Source organism: Mixophyes fleayi, chromosome 3, assembly GCF_038048845.1.
Source record: "Mixophyes fleayi isolate aMixFle1 chromosome 3, aMixFle1.hap1, whole genome shotgun sequence".
In the NCBI taxonomy this organism is placed as follows: Eukaryota; Metazoa; Chordata; class Amphibia; order Anura; family Limnodynastidae; genus Mixophyes; species Mixophyes fleayi.
The window spans coordinates 17,016,660-17,039,538 of NC_134404.1; the positions used below are offsets into that span (position 1 = coordinate 17,016,660).

General features: G+C 42.6%; 1 protein-coding gene across 1 annotated transcript in view; it reads right to left on the reverse strand.

Moving 5' to 3' along the window:
• Window positions 1-22,879, reverse strand: part of SCARA5 (scavenger receptor class A member 5) — a 343,414-nt gene that overhangs the window by 189,719 nt on the left and 130,816 nt on the right. The window lies entirely within an intron of this gene.

The window sequence follows — 22,879 nt, forward strand, 5'->3', positions numbered from 1 at the left end:
CTTTGAGCCCTCTCCTCAAAATGATTTATCTTTTACACTCTTGAGGGGTCTGTAGACAACCCCTAGGGGTCTGTGGTAGCACCCAATGACCCTTTTCCCCAACTTGGGGGAGCGCAAGCCCAGCACTTGAAATATAATTTATATTGTGTCCACCTGCAACCTAATCAATAACCTAGGCCCTAGGGTAATGTGTATCCTTCTACTCATACAGGAGCCATGTCTAAGTATTGTCACGCGCCGTCCCTGTGTCTCATCCTCCGCACAGGGACGGGCGCCTTCTTCCGATGTTAGACGGCCGGCTGCTAGGCAACCGGTCGTCACTTCCGGGTCCCGGCAGTGCAACGGGACGCGATCCACAGTATCCGGCGGTGGTGTTCAGCGTCACCACCGCCGTAGGCAGTCCTGTCCCCTGTCTCCCCCTATAAAAGGCTGACTCTGGCACATAATGAGTGCCAGAGTATTAGGTCTCATCCTTGCTCCAGCGTTCCTGTGGCATCCTATCTGTGACTCCAGTGTATTACCCGGCTTGTTCCTGACCATTCCTTTTCTGTGCTCCCTGTGAATTGACCTCGGCTAGTTTTTGACCATTCTCCTGCGCTTCTGATACCTGACCCGGCTAGCTCCTGACTTCGGACATTGGATTCTCCCTGTGGCATCTACTGATCTCTCGGTTCTGACCCGGCCTGCCTGACACCGCCTCCATCCTTGCTTCACTGGTTGCTCCCTCTGAGGACCGCGACCTGCGTGTTCCCGCAGCTAAGACCATACTTCCTTGCGGGGGTTCCTGGTGAAGACCTGGAACACGTTAGACTCTGCGCCTCTTTGGTGAGTAGGGCCAAAACCAGTAAGAAAAACTCCTGAATCGTGACAAGTATACACTTATTATTAATTGTTGTTGCCATTATTATTTGTTTGTTTGTATGTATGTATGCTAACCAGGAAACAAGAAGACTATTGTCATGTGTGCTGTGCCCACATAGATATAACTAGATGAACGGTTAAACATAGTGTACTGCAGGTCATTTATAATACAAGTAAGACACTGTACTATTATGTACACTACTGTACTGTGCAGGGCCCTATCTAGGGCAATGCGATATGTGCCACTGACTAGGGAGAAAGGTTGGGGTGACATGCAATCTCCAGTGTGGTATTCACTTTCTTTGAAAGGCACTGGTTCTAAATGATAGGGCCAGCACTTGCTATGGAGATTTATTCATGGTCGGTCTCGGCCGGACCAGCCACCATATTGTACTGGTGTGGTGGTATCTGATACAGCTGATGGTTGGTCTACAGTCCGCTCTCTGCCCCCACTTGCACTGTTGCAGATCCACATATAATGGAAAATTTAGTTCAGTTTTACTCAATGAATATTTCCATGACCATTTCCACCTAACAAGGCAGCTATCACAAAAAACTCAATAGCAATGAATAGCAGAGGATGCTATTAAGAGATAGGACAATTTCATTTATTTAATAAATAAGAATGTTATAAACTTTTCTCTTGGTGTCAAGGAGTGGTAGTTGGTGAATTATGGTGCTAAGGAGGGGTGGTGAGTGAGGGGTATTTTAGTGGGTGAGGTATGGTGCGACGGAGTGGCTGGGAGCATATTAGTGGGTAAGGTATGGTAACAGGGAGTGGTGGTGAACAAGGGCTATTGCAGTGAGTGCAGGATAGTGTAGTATTTGGTGATGTATTTTATCTGGTGGGTGGTGTATTTGGTGAGTGGTAAGAGGGATGAGTGAGGTAGTGTAGTACAGACAGCATACTAACCCCTGATTCCTTAGACAGCTGAGATTAATTTATCAATGATCTCTGCTCTTCACTGTATTGCAACGTGCCTGAAAATGGCCTAGTGCTCTTCACAGTCTAGGCACGCCCTCAAGAAGGTACAGCTTACAAGCTTACAGCTACACACACAATGGTTTGACTACACCCCCTTTGACAGGGCCAGGGCACACACGAGTATCTGCTATGGTCAACTATGGAGGGGGCTCCAGGTGATTGCTGTACTGGGGCCTAAAATTCAAAATTCCTCTTGGTAACCCTGCTTGCAAAAGCACATGTGTATCACTAGTGGTGGACACAGGAAGTTTTGCATTATTAGAGTACACATTATTATATACACTGCATTCTTTATACACTACAATGTGCTACTAGCTGTCCTTCGTGGGCTGACCACTCCCCCTTCAGTGTCTGGTCTCGCCTCTATGATGGCTGGCCACACCCCCTCTGGCGGGCCCCTAGGGTTGCATTCCCCCGGTGGGCCCTTCATGCCCCAGGCCGACACTGGCTGTAGGCACACAACCGTTGATATCATAAACCTCATCCTATCCAGACCTATTTCACATGAATCAATTACTAACTTTGTCATGAAGCAGAATATAGGGACACTAAACCCTTCTTGATAGGAGTTACTTATCAGCTGATGTTTATCATTCCTCTAATTTTTCATGTGACAGTTAAACGTGACTTTCACCCTCTCCTGCCCTGACTCAGGGCTACATAATTATTGTTGTAGACAATCTCTCCATCCTTGTTTTTACACCTGTCCTTCTTATCACGATGCCCGTTAGAACAACTGGTGCCTGAGGTTTTGATAAGGGTACAGGATCTACAGGCCCCTGAGACTAGATACTATTAAAGGGCTCACCGTGTATGTCCCCATTACCTTCACAACACCTTAAAAACTTAACCACTTATATAAAATAAACACACAAAGTCATGTATAAGTTTGCGAAAAATGGAGGACATATTTTATTAATTATATTACTTTTAAATAACCTATGGCGGCGGAGAAAGGGCCCTGCGGGACAGCTCCCAAGCTGATATAACCAGATAACGTGGGAACTGGCGAAACCGCCGTACATCCACTAACAAGGGGATCTCATCCCAAAACTATCATGCGCTGAATTGGCGTCAGAGTGACTGTACCCCTTCTAAACTCATGCTGCCCTCCCTCACCGAGCCGGACAGGGGACCCTTCTCACCGAAGGTCCAAGGAGTTACTGGTGCCTCTAAGGGGACAGTGACCTGCGGCCACCTACCATTAGCGCCCATTAATCAGCCGCTGAACGCAGTGCCTTCCTACCGCAAACTGTATAACGTAAACTACCGTAACTAAGGAGTGGGTGGGTGGGATCTCGTGCTGGAGAGTGAAGAAAACCAGGAAATGCATTCACCTATATCAAACCCAGGACCCTCCCACAAGAGCTACCATTGGTCTGGCCCGCCCTGATGTTAACCCTTCAATGTAAGTGTTCAGTCTGTTACAAACCCTGTCGCCTTTTAAGTGTGTTCGACCTAAAAGCCTCGCTTGTCAATAAGGAACTGATATAAGCAACGATTGAGCATTATTTTATAATAATTACTTGTGTGTAAATTTTATGTATCCAGTATAGACTGTGATTCAGAATGTCTCATTATTTACAAGCAGTATCAGTTTGAAAAAAATTCCATTTGAAGCGTATAAGTCATTCAATGTTGCTTCAATTTTCATATTAAAATGTCAGGATATGAGGACGCCCAGTTTTCATGTAGTCCTATGTAGCAAACATTGCATTTTATCTCCCAGACCCTTCCGACAACCTGAAGCCTTGTGTCATCAGTTCCTGCGTCATGTAGACTCAATCCACCATGTTCTCTTTAATAGAGTTTAATAAGGCACCTTTATCCCCTCTAATTTCAACATAGTGAGGGTGGAATAGAAAGAGGGGGGTTGTGCAAAACTGGACATCCCCTTTAAAACTGAATATCTATTATGCAAAATACAGTTGACTCAAAGCGGCCCTCCCTATCATCAAACAATAGGTTAGGGAGCATCAGTAACGGTCCCCAAAGATGCAAATATGCTATCTATCATCCACTGACATATTGCTACATGTGTGGGACGCAAATAATCTAAAACAATGTAATCCAAAACACCGTTCAGAATCATGACCATCTTTGATAGTTACGATAACCCGTTAGTTCAAACTAATACGGCTAATTGCATGGGAGGATGGAATGATCGTAGAATCATCTCTTTTCTGCTCATGGTAAGTATAGAATGTTTAGAACATTCCAAGAGTGCACAAACTGTTCTAGGATAAGATACTTTATGATTAAAACATATAATAGCATTGGCTCTGGGCAGGGGCAAACGCAGGATTTGTAGAGGGGGGTTTCCACACCAAGCAACCAGTGGGCGTGACCAGCATGCATGGGGACGTGGCTATAATTGTAGACAGTGCTTGGCTGCTCTCTAACTCTTCCTATCCCCATAATATACATGGGCAATGCTGCGTGCCCTACTGTTAGGTGCACACAGCTCTCCCTTTTCAAGCAGAGCTGTGTGAAGCGGGAGAAGGGTCCAGCCACCTCAATTATACGGTGCCCCAGGCTTGGAGGGGGGTTTCCAGGTACTAGGAAACCCCCATCGGTTTGGGGGCATCGTAAGATCCATAACTTTATAAAATACCAACAATATATTCCAATATATAGCATTTCATGTACTCTGTGCAACCAAATAGAGATAAAGTTCAGTAGATAAGCTAAGGATGGACACCTGCTGGATGTCATATTGTGCTTCACATGAATGTTGAGTTACCAAGGCCTAGGGCAAGATAGATATTATTTTTGTAAAGATGCGATACACCATGGAGAAAGATTACAGTGTCGTTTTGGGGAGTACTTTGTTGTAAAGCCAAATGAATTAGGTTATTTAAGTTGAGATACAACAACACTATTGATAGGAAATGGTCCTAAGATTCCTAAAGAACATTATAATGCAGAACAGAAGTCAGAAGTGAAGAGAGCTTGGCTGGCCGCCAGGTGCAATTAATATCTATGTTCTGTGAATTGTGATGGAATGTGGAGAAATTTGTACTAGAGTTGGTTCCAAGATTTATAGATTTATTGGGAAATATCAGCGTTGTGCTTCCAACGTGTGGCCAGGACTCAGCAAATTTAACTTATCCTGTATCTTATAATACATTCTCTTTGCTCTCAAGTGTAATATAGCAGTTATTATTGCATTTCTGGAGTAATAAAACGACCGATGTTTCTCATCAATCTAGTATTTGTCTGAGGCTTTGCAAAAAATGAGATATTCTTATCTCAGTGATGTTCAAAAAAAAATGTTCTGGACCTGTCTTAATTTATTGTTTGATTTGTTTTAGTACTTATGTCTAAAATAAAGCAGTAATCAATCACAGGGCACCTTAATAACTTTGGAAAAAGGCCAATATTTCTCTCATGTTATCCTATAATCTAAAATATTCAGAAGTCAGCAGATGTATTCTGTGTCGAAACTGATTTATATAAATAGTAGAGATGCTCACTGACCCCCGTGTTCTGGTTTTGCTTATGGATCTGGATTAACTTCGTCTTTTGGTTTTGGTTTTGGCAAAACCGCCCTTGCATGTTTTGGTTTTGATTTTGGATTTGGATCCCTGTTTTTTCCTAAAATCCCTATTTTTTTTTGCTAAAATCACATAATTTTGCTTCCCCCCCCCCTACATCATTATTAACCTCAATAACACTAATTTCAAGTCATTTGCAGTGAATTTGGACCACCTCACAGGTCACAATATTATTTTTATACACTTTCAAACAAAGACTGCAGCGACCTGGCTGGATGGTAAGCGACAGAGCAATTACTCAAACACACGGCAGTTCCTAGCACATCTAGGGCACATTGGCACACAGCAGTGGCAGAAAAGAAAAGTGGTGCAAGATGGAATTGTCCTTGGATCATGAAATCAGTTATAGTTCATTTAATCACTTCACCCGTTCCTTTGATAACTGTGGTAATTCTACAGCTAATACATGGTGACGAGCGCTGACCCCCCCACTTTCCTCGGGAGGCATGCTTTTATCAGACACACACTAATCCAGGGTGCCAGACAATGCACTAAAAATAACCATTGTAATTCACAGCAAAAAGCAAGTTCATTACTGAGCTTCGAATCAGCCCCAATTCACAAAAAATTATAATATAGTTAGGTACTTTTGACGTAAAGTGCAGATTACAAACACTTCGTGGAAGTGGAAGATAATACATATAAACGTCTATTTAGACATCCATGCTTACATTACTTCTGCACGCAACGTTGTTCTTGTTAATAAAACTGTTGTCTTTATACTGTTCAAAAATGTTTTAAATAATCATCCACCATTCTTTGGATGTTGATAGTTGATAGTAGGATCAGGTGGAGTTACAGCAGAGGTGTCACTAATTCTGGTCAATTCTCTACAGTAGACAAGACCAGGGGGTAAATGTATCAAGGTGCGATTTTGCAAATCCAGTGATTTTCTCGGGAGAGATGAAACTCGCAGGTGTAGGAAGCTGAGATTTCATGTAAAATCGCCAGAGTTCTGCTTCTGTCAAAATCGCTATTTTCAAAATCGATCGAGATCAAACTCCCGACTGTTTGCCACTCCAGCTATACAAGTCTCAAATGTATGAAGCTGCGATTAAGCGAACTCAGGAGAGTTTGCTTTCAAACACGACAGATACAACACGCTGCTTGCACACTGGAGGGTGGGCAGCTTAGGCGGTGCAAAGCGAGTTGGCACATGGGTCTCTAAATTCCCTCTTTTTCCTCCCAGTATGTAAAGAGGCTGTCTGATGTGTCTATTTCTATGCTGTCGTGAAAATAATCCTCCAGCATCCTTTGTATGTTGATAGTAGAATCAGGTGGAGTTACGGCAGAGGTGTCACATTTTTTGATCAATTCTTTTAGACCAGATGTCAAAATGTTGTGCTGAGTCATCACCTAGCAGCAACTGACTGAGAAACTGAAGGAGGAGACACCGTCCTGTCAAGTAACAGTCATCTTGCTCACCAGGAGCTCCTTGTATATCTTCCGATCTGAGTCAGTTGGAAACAAAGGGAAGACATAGCTCTTAAACCAAGGATCAAGCACAGCTGCCAAAATGTAGTGATCCGATTTCAAGATTTTGATAAATCTTGGATCCTGGCGAAGCGAATAATGTACTTGATCTACAAGTCCGACATACTTAGCATAATTGCTTTGTTTCACCTCCTCCTTCAGTTCTCTAGCTGCTTTTCCAAAAGTCTAATTAAGGGAATCACTTGACTCAAGCTAGCAGTGTCTGAACTCACTTCACAGGTGACTACTTCGAATGGTTTCAGCACCTTGCACAACACGGAAAGTATTCTCCACTGCGCTTGAGTAAAATACATCCCCCCTCATTTTACCAATGTCATGGCTTGTGGAGTAAGCGTGGATGGCTTTTCGCTGTTCCTCCATCCGCAGAAGCATATACAGGGTGGAATTCTACCGTGTCACCACCTCTTGCTTCAGTTGGTGGCAGGGCAAATTAAATTGCTCTTGTAGCTATTGCAATCTCCTACATGCTGTTACCGAATGCTGAAATTATCCAGATAATTTACGGGCCACAGACAGCATTTCCTGCACATGTCTGTTATTTTTTAAACAGCTCTGCACCACCAAGTTTATTGTGTGAACAAAACAGAGAATGTGATGGAATTCACCCTGCTATAATGCTCTCACAATATTGGTGGCGTTATCAGAAATGACATATCCTGAGGAGAGTCCAAGTGGGATAAGCCATGTTGCAATGACATCCCTTAGTTTTTGTAACAGATTGTCAGCTGTATGCCTCTTAGTGAAGCCAGTTATATACAGAGTAGCTGCCTCTGACAAATGTGATGTACTTGGGTACATGCTGCTGTTCATGCTGGTGAAGGTGAATCACCCACCCAGTCGGCTGTCACAGTCATATAATCTTTCGTTTTCCCAGTTCCGCTTGTCCACATATCTGTTGTTAAGTGTACAGTGGGTAGAATGGCATTTTGTAGCCCAATAATTACATTTTATGAACCTTCTGGTAGAGGTGAGGAATAGCTTTTCTAGTAAAATGGTGTCGTAATGGAATTTGGTAACAAGACCTCAAGTAATTGTCTCAAATCAGCTGCATTAATAGTGGATATTGGATAAAGATATAATACTAGCATAGTCGCCATGGCGTCTGTGATCCGCTTTGCGTCTGGGTGACAGCTTTAATACTTGCTTCTTCTTGCAAAGGATTGTTTAACAGTCAATTTTTGTAAACTACTAGTAGTCTTCTTCTTGGTCTGCTTCTGGGATGAAGATTCACTACCAGCAGCAGCATCAGCAGCAGTGGGACTAACGCTCAAGAATTCTTCTGAGGAATCCAGGATAGTGGAGGAGTCATCTAGCCTTAGTAACTTGGATGCAGGACTTACTCCGATCGCTACTGAGGATATTGATGAGGAGGGTGTTGTGGGTGCAGATTGCAGGTGTCGGGATCTAGCTGAGAGAAGGGACCTAGCTAATGATGGACTGCTTGTTGTTATTTTTTTAGCATAAGTTTCCAATTTTCCCAAAAGCTTGCCATGAACTCGCTTCAAATGGCGTAACATGGATGAGGTTCCTAGATGGTTAAGGTCCCTACCTCTACTGACTGTGGCTTTACAAACGCTACAAATGGCTAGAAAACTGTTGTCTGGATTTGGGTAAAAATAATTCCACACATATGAGGTGGATTTTTTGTTCTTATGCCCAGGCATGACAATAGCCTTCTTCTTACGGGCAAGAACTGCTTCCACTGGGGCTGGACTTACACAAACAACATCATCCTCATCAACATCCTCATTAGCGCCTTCATCAGCTACACAAATATCCCCCTAATTTTGTTGCAATTCCAAAGTGTCATCCTCAATTTGTGTATCACCGGCTACAGTTGAGCTGTTCATGCACACATCTGCACAAATGCTGAAAGGGGCCTTCTTTATGGGTACACTATCAGAAAGGTCAGGATTACACATAGCACTCATGAATAGACTCTCCTCAGAGATTTGTATAATTTCTGAATCTGAACATACATTTTCCTCTAATGTTTTCTTCCAGCTCGGCTTTTATACATAAAAGTATTTGGACACCAATTCTGGAGTCCAAATGACAAGGTCTTGCTTGGTCAGGACTGACCTTACAAGAAGATGCCTCAGTGACAGTTGCAGAACTAGCACTCCTAGAGAAAGGCGAAGGCCTCATTCTTTCCTTGCCACTGTGTTTGTAGAATGGCATGTTGGCAATTTAATTTTTTCTGCAGATAACTTTGCCTGGATTACAGGTCTTTTTTCTTCACCAAGGTAAAAAGTGTTTCTTTACATTTTTGCTTCCCTGACTTAAAAACACTATGCACTTTAACATAGGCTTTAACATAGGCTGCTTGGTGCTCCTGGTCTTCTGTGTACTGCTGTTAATCCATTTTGATAACACAGTATAATGTGACTGCAGACTAAGAACAACACTGCCAGCCCTATTATTTGTATTTCAGCAATGACAATTAGCAATCGAGCAATGGAGCTCTCCTCTTTGTATGTTACCTATACAACACAGTACAATGTGACTGCAGATTTAGAAGACCAAGCCTGCCAGACCTATTATTTCTATTTCAGCAATGACAATTAGCAATGGAGCAATGGAGCTCTCCTGAATGTGGTTTAGTACTCCAAACCCCTACATTACTATAGGGCGATTTGAGGCTGGGATTTTAAATGCATAACAACGTGTGGCGGATTGAGAACAGAGCAGGGTAAACGTGTCCATTGGGGCAATCAACACAGAAGGTGGCATATCTGCAATAGTTCAAAAATTATATTACAACTTGCAGATGAGATATTCTAACAAATTTTAGAAACTAGGGAGTGTGCATATGTGGAGGTATTCCTGATGAAGCCTTGCAAAATTGACACCATCAAAGTGGCGGTGGTAATTAGGCAATTAGGTCATTCTCAAAATGTTGCACAAAGCATCTATACAGACAGATACTGATACTATAAGGAAGCATCGGTCAATGCATGGATGAAAGACCGTCACCATTGCGTTATAAAATGCGCTGCATCACCGGAATTGTCCATGTTCATAAGTGACCTACACTGAGGACTAGGATGTGACTTTATTAATAGGTCACACTATCTCCTAACTATAAATAATATGCTCATAAATAATATACAGCACGTCAGATATCTAATAATATGTTATTAGTGCCTTACAGAAAGGATTTTGAAATAACAACGCAAAAACATAAAAATAGAACTTAATAAACAAAATAAAAACAATGACAATAATAGGTGCTGTACACAGGACATATTTTATTTCTTATTTCTCTTATTTAGTTATGTGTATAACTGATAGTTTACTGGTTTTTCGCTGTTGCCCACAACACAGGGAACAAAATGTCAATTTCTTTTCAGAAAGAAAAATTATAGGGAACAATGACTTCTATTTGGTGTTCTCGTTCCCTCAGTCAGAGCTAGAGGAACCTCATCCAACAAGAAATCATTAATGCTGCCAGACAGCACACAAGAACGGAGTACAGGATTATGCTGCTGAAACAAGCTTAACCCCTGCAGTGTGTTAGTAAAAAATGGACTAAAGATATCATTGGCAACAGTCCTGGTTTCTGTGATCAAAATGGGAGTGGCCTGCCAGAAAATGGGTGTGGTATCATGTTATGTGGGCGTGGTTTGAATGGAACCAAGGTGTCCACACTTTCATGCAAGCAAGCACAAAACCTGCAAAATCCCCATAAATTACCCCAACCAGGTTAATGGCAGCTGTAACTTACTAGCTAAAGCTGGAAGTCCCCGGCGGGTAAATGTATCAAACTACGAGTTTCCAGAAGGGTTTGGAAAGTGGAGACGTTGCCTATAGTAACCAATCAGATTCTAGTTATTTATTTAGTACATTCTACAAAATGTTAGCTAGAAATCTGATTGGTTAGTATTAGAGATGCTCACTGACCCCCGTGAAGCGGTTTTGGTTTTGGTTCTAGATCTGGATTAGCTTCGTGTTTTGGTTTTGGTTTTGGCTTTGGCAAAACCACCCTTGTGTGTTTTGGTTTTGGTTTTGGATCTGTATTTTATTTAAGAAAAATTGCAAAAATATGCCAAAATCACATAATTTTGCTCTTTTTGTGATCCTACATTATTATTAACCTCACTAACACTAATTTCAAGTAATTTGCAGTCAGTGTTGACCACCTCACAGGTTACATTATTATATTCATACAGTTTCGGAGAAAGACTGCAGCGACCTGGCTGGATGGTAAGCGACAGAGCAATGACTCAAACACACGGTAGTTTCTAGCACATCTAGGACACATTGGCACACAGCAGTGGCAGAAAAGTGGTGCAAGATGGAATTGTCCTTGGATCATGAAACAGTTATGGTTCATTTGATCGCTCCACCTGTTTCTTGGATAACTGGGGTAATTCTACAGCTAATACATAGACAGAGTGAAGCGGGCGGTCATGTACAAGGAGAACCTCAAAGGTGCGAAAGGAATTACGGATATCCCCACCATACTGCGGGCCTTCTTTGTCTGTAACTGCATCCGCAGAACTCTTATTGAAAAGAACATTTGCTCTGCTGGGAAGTCCATGTCTCGCTTTTTCCCCCTGCCTCTTTGGAGGACCCTTGGTTGGGACAAGTGGGACAGCTCCTTCCCATACAACTGGACTACACCTTGGTTTTACCTGGATGATGGACAATTTGTGAGAGAGCACCATCTGGAGGGACTTAAACCAGACTTGTGGAAGCCAAAAACTGTCCACAAGCTCATCAGACCTAAAGACATTATGGAGTCTGTTCCAGGGCTCTCTGCTGCAACAACAAAACACGTGTGGGAGAATGTGGCCTCTAAGAGGCTAATAGACACAAAGACATTGCTTGGATGGCTATCCAGGGATGTCTGCCTCTCAGGACATTCATGCACTCCCGGAAACTGTGCCAATATGTCCACTGCCCCTTCTGCATCACCAGAAGGGAAACAGCACAGCGTATTTTTTGAGACTGCCCCACTGCACAGGAACTGTTGGATGCCTTGGAACATGAACTTAAGGACAGTGTGCCCAGGACTTGCCTTTCATACCATTCAGTATTTTATGGATTATTTCCTGGGACCCACATCACTGGGGCAATCCAGGAGGCCTGGTGCCTTTAAGGACACTATTTGGCTTGCCAGGAATCGCCTCATCTTGAAAAGGGAGAAGATGACCATCCAGGACTGTCGCAGGCTAATCCACAGCCTACTAAGAGACTATAACACCATTAATAATCCTGAGGAAGAGGAAGATGATTAATTTTCTGTCTCCCTCTTCTCCTTCTCCCCCATGTGTCTGTTTATTCAATATAACACTGTTAGCAATGGAGCTCTTGTGCAAATTCAGAAAAAAAGCCTGCAGGGACTAGTATATTTGGTTTTCACCTATGACAATTAGCAATGGAGCTTTGTTGAACACTGCTACCACCCTCCTTTTTCACTTCTATACGTTTGCCTGCCCAGCTGCTATCACTGTATCCTACCTCTTCTGTATCCCTCTCTCAAATGGTGCTAGACCGCCGTGGAGGACGATATTTATAGATTCCAAAACTCGAGAGATCCGACGACGTCACAATGACGTTTTGCCTCGTTTTGGAATCCAAAAAAGCGCGATAGTACCGAGCTGACTCGGCTCGGTACTCGGACCCCCTAAGTTCGGGGTTTTCCCCAAAACCGAGCCCGCCCATCTCTAGTTAGTATAGGCAACATCTCCACTTTTTCAAACCCGCGGGAAACACGCAGCTTGATACATTTGTCCCCAGGGCTCTCCATCCTCAGCTAGTTTGAGGAAATACTTGCGACTGGCTGTCAAGTCAGCGGTACTTGGCCACGTGATTTTCCACAAATCGCTGGATTGAACAGAGGTGGCGCCACTGTGATGTGATCCCGTCACCATACTTTGCACCTGTCCTCCCCTGTTGGCAATACTGATTTTGGGCAGACCCGATGCCAGACATTGGAGGTCCAGACACAATTCTGACTGAGCTGAAACTGACTGTGGGGAAGGAGTTTCTCCAATTCACAATTTTGAATGCGGCATTTTGTGCGGTTTTTCTAAGAATGTAAATAATCGAACTATAAAACGCACATCAAGCAGCATTGATTACAAACTGACGGCAACGCCAGTATCATGACCTGGGATCCATACAAACGGAGCGAGCTATCAATCTCCGGCTTAGAAAACTGCAGGAAAAGGAGGAGATTATTTAGGTGTGGATTGCCATCACTACAGATTTAATCCTTTAAGATGTGTCCCACTTTGACTAACTTGTACATAGGCCCGGTGTAAGTTTATGTGTTGATGGTGATGACTGTTACATTTGTGCTGTATATGCGTGCGCACCGAAGAGTACATTGACACTGCCGTATCTACTGAGCTGTATATTCAGCAAAAGGATAAACATTTCAGTATTTTTAACCACGATCTTGTGAGCTGCTGGTGACAACAACGGACTTTCCATTTTCCGGAGGTATGTGGAATCTCTCTGCCTTTCAGCCGCTGAAGCGGTAAGAAGTTCTACTAACCGGGTCTGCATTTGTTAACATATATTTTTAAATATTGTACGATACTCTATTACTTTGACCAATTTATATATTGTGCCATTTTTCTGGTACCATTATCAATTTCTGTCACTGTGTATGTATTTTTTGTATACTTACTTCTTATATGTACATGTCTTTGTTACTGTTTTGATACAATATATCTACATATTTGTTACAATTTTATTAAATACTGTATTCGGTGATCCTGCGCAACTCTCTATCTCTTTTTTTTTTACTAAAACCCAAGCAGCAGCTATGGTTGTAAGTGTGTCTGAGGCCGCTGGATGCTGGATAATTTATGCTTAAAGAGGATGGAAACTTTCAGCCACATTGTGATATCTATGATGATTGGCCCAGGAGGGCTTACCTGGGCAAAGAGACCACAGCAGGATCGGAGGTAAGCACGCCATGGGCTTACCTGGGCAAAGAGACCACAGCAGGATCGGAGGTAAGCACGCCATGGGCCTCTCCTGGGCCCTCTCCAGCCAGATAAACTGCCGCCGAGCGTTTCTGGCCCATCACGATAACTACTGGGCTTCTGCCAGGGTCTCCTTAGTAGACTGACTCCTGCACACAAAGATGTATATGGATCTGCCGGTCGCCTGACTTCTAAATGACCCTCAGTCAGGCAGGATCAATAAATAAAGTGCTCTGTTAGCAGCAATGTATATACAGCAGACTCTTCCCCGGCTTCAGCTGTTTACATATCATCTTACATATCAATCTTTAGAAAACAGACAATCTGCAGAAAGCCTTTCCATTATAATAGAACAGCATACACAGGATGTACAGCGCGCTATGGGAGACGATTCCCTGGCACTGGAAAAATCTGCCAAAACCGACTTAAGTCCGTATAAAACTCTCATTTATCATGTATGGATAGACGCCGCTTGCATGGAGTGTAGATGTTTTTATATATATTTAGTTTTGCTTCACTGTAAAGAGCACATTTTATTTTTATCAGGTTTTATTGTTTAGTATAAGTTGCAGGATTTCTTAAACCACCCTCCAACTTTTGCAAAAGGAGATGCACCCGGTACACAACTATGTATGTATGTCAAGATATGTCCAACTCCAAACACAGCGGGATTTCTGCAAGAGGCAAGCACCAAATGCGCACAGTTACGCCACGCGGTAGCGTAGAGATGCAGCTTGGTGGTATTAGGAAATGTGAAAGCTGCATTACCCTATTCGTAGACAATATAAGGAAGAGTCATGACACTGTTATCTATAAATACAAAAGACGCATTTTAGGCCATAGGGGTCTATATATAAGGCAATAGTAGCCAATAAATGAAAGGGTTACCTTTGGCCATATCCCCAGCCCACAGTATAATCTGCCTTTGTATGGGGAAGCCTATCACGGTAGGATGGAGATAACAGATTAATATCAAATAAAAAATACTTTATTTATTTCAATGTGTAATGGTGTAAAAATATGTTTTAATATTTTAAAATAATTGTAGCTATTTTTTTAACCACAGAGATCACCCCTCACCCACTTAATTATTCGTGGAGCTCAGCATAAGCCACATTCTGGGGGGGCTGACCGTCCGGAGCAATAGGAAACTATTGGTCAACGCAATCCCTTTCCCCCACCTATACTTACATAGGGCCATGGATGGGACCATGTGGCCAGAGCAAGAAGCCGAAATATTTTCTTTTTAGCAAAAATAAATTGTATCCTGAGGCTAGGGGGAAAATGGATACAAAAATAATGCCCAGGAATAACCCTGTGCGAACCACATTTCTACACTTACTGTACTAATATTATGATTGATCAGCTATAAAAAGGTGTAACACTGTAACCTCCTACATTCTGCCCAGGGGGTAAATTTATCAAGCTGGGGGTTTTAAAATTTGGAGTTGTTGCCTCTACCAGCCAATCAGATTCTAGCTATCAAGGCAGCACTGTGGCTCAGTGGTTAGCACTTCTGCCTCTCAGCACTGGTGTCATGAGTCAATTCCCAACCAGGTTAATTGGCTGCTATCAAATTGACACTAGTCTCTTTCTATGTGTGTGTGTTAGGAAATTTAGACTGTAAGTGCCAATGGGGCAGGGACTGATGTGAATGAGTTCTCTGTACAGCACTGCGGAATTAGTGGCGATATACAAATAAATGGTGATGATGATGATATTGAGCGAAGTGCCTGGTATCAGTTGCGATATCCCTGTGTGTGACCAGTTCGAACTGTATTTCACTGTATACCATAATCATATGTACAGACACACACCAAGCATGTCCATGGTCCATCTACGTATCCGATGTATGTGATAATCGCCCTCAACGCATTTATTACACAACTGTCAATCACCACCACTATGCCCAGCCTACTGTCGCCTGTGATCCACCCACCTTATTTGCACCTGCATGGAACAAAGGAACAACTACTGATCACTGCCACCTCTAAGGTGGTGTAAGTTTCCACTACTATTCTGCAGCTTTCATCTTTTTATTGTTGAATCTTTGTGCCTTTTCCACAGCAGTGGAGAATGCCCATGATCTAGGGCTTAACCTGTATAGGTTTTTTTACCACAACGCGTTTCGCTGTGCACAGTTCTTATGCAGTGTGATGTTGTCTAAGTATGTATGTACAGACCAATGTGTCAAGTGAGTACAACATGTACTTCTTTGGAAGGCACACCTAAAAACCTACAGGATTGCTTAAACAGGTGGGGTTTTCTTTTGTTTTAACCTATTATGATTCTTTTCTAGCCAATAAAAACTGTGTTTCTCCAAAAAGAAAGCTTTGATGATTCATTAGAGTAAGTAAGAAGAGCAGGGCTGACATTTCTTTCAATGACGTCTGCTTTCTAGCTAGGATCCAAATCAAACTCCAGATGAAATGATCCCCACTGCTAGTACAATCATTAATGAATGGGGGCTATGTGCAAGACCAGTTATGTTACAAAAATCACCATTGCAAAAGTTAGATAAAGGTATATTTTTACCAGAGAATAGAAAGGAAAACAAAGGGTTGAATTATATTCATTTATAGACTCACTGGACAGAAATTGCTGGCACCTCAAATGCAGATTATACAATAAAAAGAGAAAACAGTGTATTTGTTTCAAATGAGAAGAGAGGAAATATAATAGTGAGCGCGTGGCTGTCTTTGGCTTGGTGTTGGGGGCAGTCTTCTCCTGCATGCTGAGGATGAGGAGACCAGAGAGCACACACTCTCTTGGACAACGTCCCAGCTGCAGACGATCATTTTTCTCTGTCTCTTCTCTATCATCACAGATTGGGAAAATGTGCAGCTCTTTAGCTCTCTTTAGTAATACTTTTATGACAAAACTCACTAAAAGAGGATGAAAATTATCTTGTTTTGCCATGGGAGTCCATAAAAATCTGGACAAAGTTACTGAGTGGACCGATAGCCTCCTATTAATCCACGTGGTCACACTCCTCCTAGGTTGCCTGCGCAGCTTGGGGAAGCCCAAGAATCTGTAGCACTAGGACCCGAGATTACTTTCTGCAAACCTATAAGCATTACCTGAAATGTAACAAAATGTGGGATTACGCCCACTTATCCTGGTGACACCTTCATCATCATTTATTTATATAGCGCCACTGATTCCGCAGCACTGTACAGAGAACTCATTCACATCAGTCCCTTCCCCATTGGAGCTTACAGTCTAAATTCCGTAACACACACACACACACACACACACACACACAGACAGACAGACAGAGATTAGGGTCAATTTTGATAGCAGCCAATTAACCTACCAGTATGTTTTTGGAGTGTGGGAGGAAACCGGAGCACGTGGAAGAAACCCACGCAAACACGGGGAGAAAATACAAACTCCTCATAGATAAGGCCATGGTTGGAAATTGAACTCAGGACCCCAGCGCTGTGAGGCAGAAGTGCTAACCACTGAGCCACCGTGCTGCCCCACCTTGAATTCATCCAGCACACTCAATACACACATATCTTGTTATACCTCATTTACCCAAATGTTCCCTTTATTTTTACAAGTTACAGTATTCATGTTTTCTAGTACTAAATAACATGACACTGAACCTTCCAAATTAAAAAAGACCCTGAAATCCCCTTAGAGATGGCCAAAATCATGGAGAAACGCGTTTTATGATGGACAGGACAGGTAGGCAGAAGTGCGACACCACTAATTCCGCAGCGCTGTACAGAGAACTCACTCACATCAGTCCCTGCCCCTTTGGGGCTTACAGTCTAAATTCCATAACATACACATACACAGACTAGGGTCAATTTTGGTAGTCTACTAGTATGTTTTTGGAGTGTGGGAGGAAACTGGAGCACCCGGAGGAAACCCAAGCAAACACGGGGAGAACATACAAACACGTCACAGATAAGGCCATGGTCGGGAATTGAACTCATGACCCCAGTGCTGTGAGGCAGAAGTGCTAACGTCTTAGCCACCATGCTGCCATATAAATAAATGATGATGCGCTATATAAATAGATGATGATGATGATGATGATGATGATTCATTGTAACGTCAAAATGTAACATCCTTTAATCGCTTCAAATATCCCATTTAACACTGAATATAGCCATAATATTAGAGATGGGCGGGTCCGGTTCTCCGAGAACCGAACCCACCCGAACTTTGGGTATCCGAGTACCGAGCTGAGCAGCTCGGTACTCTCCCGCCCATTCCGAATCCAAATCGAGGCCGAACGTCATTGTGACGTCGTCGGATCTCGGGACTCGGTTCTCGCGATACTTCAACTTTATAAATACACGCCTCCACAGCAATCCATCGCCATTTGACAGAGGGAGAGAGCAGGGTGTAGTCATAGGCTAATTAGAGCAGGGACAGAGAATACAATATTGTTCTTGCAATTGCTCTAACCAAAATCGCTAGTGCAGAGAGGAGGATAGAGGTTTATTATTTTTTCTTCATATTTGGCACTCCCCAGCGCTTTTGGGGTGTCCCCCATAATTGTGCATTAATATTTCTGGCTGTCAAAAGTCATATCTGTCAGCAGTATCTACTCAATAATTTGTAGCACACCTCAGTGTTTTTGGGGTGTCCTCCCTAATTGTGCATTAATATTTCTGGCTGTCAAAAGTCATATCTGTCAGCAGTATCTACTCAATAATTTTTAGCACTCCTCAGTGTTTTTGGGGTGTCCTCCCTAATTGTGCATTAATATTTCTGGCTGTCAAAAGTCATATCTGTCAGCAGTATCTACTCAATAATTTTTAGCACTCCTCAGTGTTTTTGGGGTGTCCTCCCTAATTGTGCATTAATATTTCTGGCTGTCAAAAGTCATATCTGTCAGCAGTATCTACTCAATAATTTTTAGCACTCCTCAGTGTTTTTGGGGTGTCCTCCCTAATTGTGCATTAATATTTCTGGCTGTCAAAAGTCATATCTGTCAGCAGTATCTACTCAATAATTTTTAGCACTCCTCAGTGTTTTTGGGGTGTCCTCCCTAATTGTGCATTAATATTTCTGGCTGTCAAAAGTCATATCTGTCAGCAGTATCTACTCAATAATTTTTAGCACTCCTCAGTGTTTTTGGGGTGTCCTCCCTAATTGTGCATTAATATTTCTGGCTGTCAAAAGTCATATCTGTCAGCAGTATCTACTCAATAATTTGTAGCACACCTCAGTGTTTTTGGGGTGTCCTTCCTAATTGTGCATTAATATTTCTGGCTGTCAAAAGTCATATCTGTCAGCAGTATCTACTCAATAATTTTTAGCACTCCTCAGTGTTTTTGGGGTGTCCTCCCTAATTGTGCATTAATATTTCTGGCTGTCAAAAGTCATATCTGTCAGCAGTATCTACTCAATAATTTTTAGCACTCCTCAGTGTTTTTGGGGTGTCCTCCCTAATTGTGCATTAATATTTCTGGCTGTCAAAAGTCATATCTGTCAGCAGTATCTACTCAATAATTTTTAGCACTCCTCAGTGTTTTTGGGGTGTCCTCCCTAATTGTGCATTAATATTTCTGGCTGTCAAAAGTCATATCTGTCAGCAGTATCTACTCAATAATTTTTAGCACTCCTCAGTGTTTTTGGGGTGTCCTCCCTAATTGTGCATTAATATTTCTGGCTGTCAAAAGTCATATCTGTCAGCAGTATCTACTCAATAATTTGTAGCACACCTCAGTGTTTTTGGGGTGTCCTTCCTAATTGTGCATTAATATTTCTGGCTGTCAAAAGTCATATCTGTCAGCAGTATCTACTCAATAATTTTTAGCACTCCTCAGTGTTTTTGGGGTGTCCTCCCTAATTGTGCATTAATATTTCTGGCTGTCAAAAGTCATATCTGTCAGCAGTATCTACTCAATAATTTGTAGCACACCTCAGTGTTTTTGGGGTGTCCTTCCTAATTGTGCATTAATATTTCTGGCTGTCAAAAGTCATATCTGTCAGCAGTATCTACTCAATAATTTTTAGCACACCTCAGTGTTTTTGGGGTGTCCTCCCTAATTGTGCATTAATATTTCTGGCTGTCAAAAGTCATATCTGTCAGCAGTATCTACTCAATAATTTTTAGCACTCCTCAGTGTTTTTGGGGTGTCCTCCCTAATTGTGCATTAATATTTCTGGCTGTCAAAAGTCATATCTGTCAGCAGTATCTACTCAATAATTTTTAGCACTCCTCAGTGTTTTTGGGGTGTCCTCCCTAATTGTGCATTAATATTTCTGGCTGTCAAAAGTCATATCTGTCAGCAGTATCTACTCAATAATTTGTAGCACACCTCAGTGTTTTTGGGGTGTCCTTCCTAATTGTGCATTAATATTTCTGGCTGTCAAAAGTCATATCTGTCAGCAGTATCTACTCAATAATTTTTAGCACTCCTCAGTGTTTTTGGGGTGTCCTCCCTAATTGTGCATTAATATTTCTGGCTGTCAAAAGTCATATCTGTCAGCAGTATCTACTCAATAATTTGTAGCACACCTCAGTGTTTTTGGGGTGTCCTTCGTAATTGTGCATTAATATTTCTGGCTGTCAAAAGTCATATCTGTCAGCAGTATCTACTCAATAATTTTTAGCACTCCTCAGTGTTTTTGGGGTGTCCTCCCTAATTGTGCATTAATATTTCTGGCTGTCAAAAGTCATATCTGTCAGCAGTATCTACTCAATAATTTTTAGCACTCCTCAGTGTTTTTGGGGTGTCCTCCCTAATTGTGCATTAATATTTCTGGCTGTCAAAAGTCATATCTGTCAGCAGTATCTACTCAATAATTTGTAGCACACCTCAGTGTTTTTGGGGTGTCCTTCCTAATTGTGCATTAATATTTCTGGCTGTCAAAAGTCATATCTGTCAGCAGTATCTACTCAATAATTTTTAGCACTCCTCAGTGTTTTTGGGGTGTCCTCCCTAATTGTGCATTAATATTTCTGGCTGTCAAAAGTCATAACTGTCAGCAGAATCTACTAAATAATTTTTAGCACTCCCCAGTGGTTTGCGCTCAGAATGGATTCAAAGCAGTCCACATATGATCTAAATGAGCAACCAGGTTCTGTCACCAGTCCTGATGTTAGTGTTCCCAGTACGTCATCTGGCCAAGGCGATGTCAAACAACAGAGTGTTTTCAAATTAGTGCAAAAAACAAAAAACAAAAAAAAATTTACTGTATTGAAGCGAAAAAGAAGTGTAACTGAGCAAAAGTTAAGTGACGATAAAAAAAAAATTGCAAGCATGCCATTCTACACACGCAGTGGCAAAGAGAGAATGAGGCCTTCACCTTTGGCTATTAGTGGCAGATCCCAAAAAGTTACCCAGCCTACAATTGGTGCACAACTACTGTTACGCGTCAAAGCTGAGCTGCAAGATACCAGTGAGGCATTACAGGAGAATATTTGCTCTGATTCACAAATGACAACAATCCCTGTGGAGAGTCCATCCAACAGTGGGATGTCTAATCGTGAGCATTCTGCTGATGTGTGCCTTAATAGCCCGAGTGTAGCCGGTGATACCCAAATTGAGGATGCCACTTTGGAATTAGAAGAGGATGAGGGGGAGATTTGTGTAGGCGACGAGGGCGCTAATGAGGATGTTGATGAGGATGAGGTTGTTTGTGTAAGTCCTGCACCAGTGGCAGCAGTTCTGGCACGTGACAAGAAAAAGGCCATTGTCATGCCTGGGCATAAAACAAAAAAATCCACTTCTTATGTGTGGAATTATTTCTACCCAAATCCAGACAACAATTGTATAGCCATTTGTAGTGTATGTGAAGCCACAGTCAGTCGAGGGAGGGACCTTAACCATCTTGGAACCTCGTCTATGTTACGCCATTTAACGAGAGTTCATGGCAAAGTGTTGGGAAAAGCTGAAAGTTCTTCCCAAAAGAATACAAGCACTCCCTCATCAGCTAAGACCCTCCGCTCACCGACATACCGACGGCCACAAAATACACCCACCACACCATCCTCATCAATATCCTCAGTAGCGCTCGGAGTTAGCCCGGCATCCCACTTAAGGCTGGATGACTCCGGCACTATTATTGATTCCTCTGAAGAAAGCGTTAGTCCTGCTGCTGCTGTTGCTGCTGCTGGGGGTGAATCGTCATCCCAGAGGCAGGTGAATAAAATGAGCAGTCCTACATTTCAGCAATTAACTGTGAAACAATCATTTGCGAGGGGAAGCAAATATGACAGCAGTCACCCAGTCGCCAAGCGAATCACAGACGCCATGGCTGCAATGTTAGTGTTAGATCTGCGTCCAATCTCCACAATAAACGCAGCTGGTTTTTCACAGTTAATTGAGGTTTTGTGTCCGCGTTACAGAATTCCATCGCGACACCATTTCTCCCGTAAAGCTATTCCACAACTATACCAAAAAGTGTGTAAAAATGTAGAGATTGCGCTGAAAAATGCCATTCTGCCCACTGTTCACTTAACCACAGATATGTGGACAAGTGGAAGTGGCCAAACCAAAGACTATATGACTGTGACAGCCCACTGGGTTGGTCATTCACCTTCACCAGCAGGAACAGCAGCAGCATGTACACCACTACGTAACATTTGTCACAGGCAGGCCACTCTTTGTATCACCGGCTTCACTAACAGGCATACGGCTGACAATTTGTTACGCAAACTGAGAGATGTGATTGATGCATGGCTTATACCACTCGGACTCTCCCCAGGGTATGTCATTTCAGATAACGCCAACAATATAGTGCGAGCATTACAGCTGGGTGATTTCCAACATATTCCCTGTTTTGCTCACACCATCAACTTGGTGGTGCAGAGCTTCCTACGAAATAACCGTGAGGTGCAGGAGATGCTTTCGGTGGCCCGTAAAATTTCAGGCCATTTCAGGCATTCAGCCACAGCATGTAGGAGATTACAGCAGCTCCAAGAGCAGTTTAACTTGCCCTGCCACCAACTTAAGCAAGAGGTGGTAACTCGGTGGAATTCCACCCTGTACATGCTTCAGAGGATGGAGGAACAGCGCAAAGCCATCCAAGCATATTGCACAAGTCATGACATTGGGAAAGGAGGG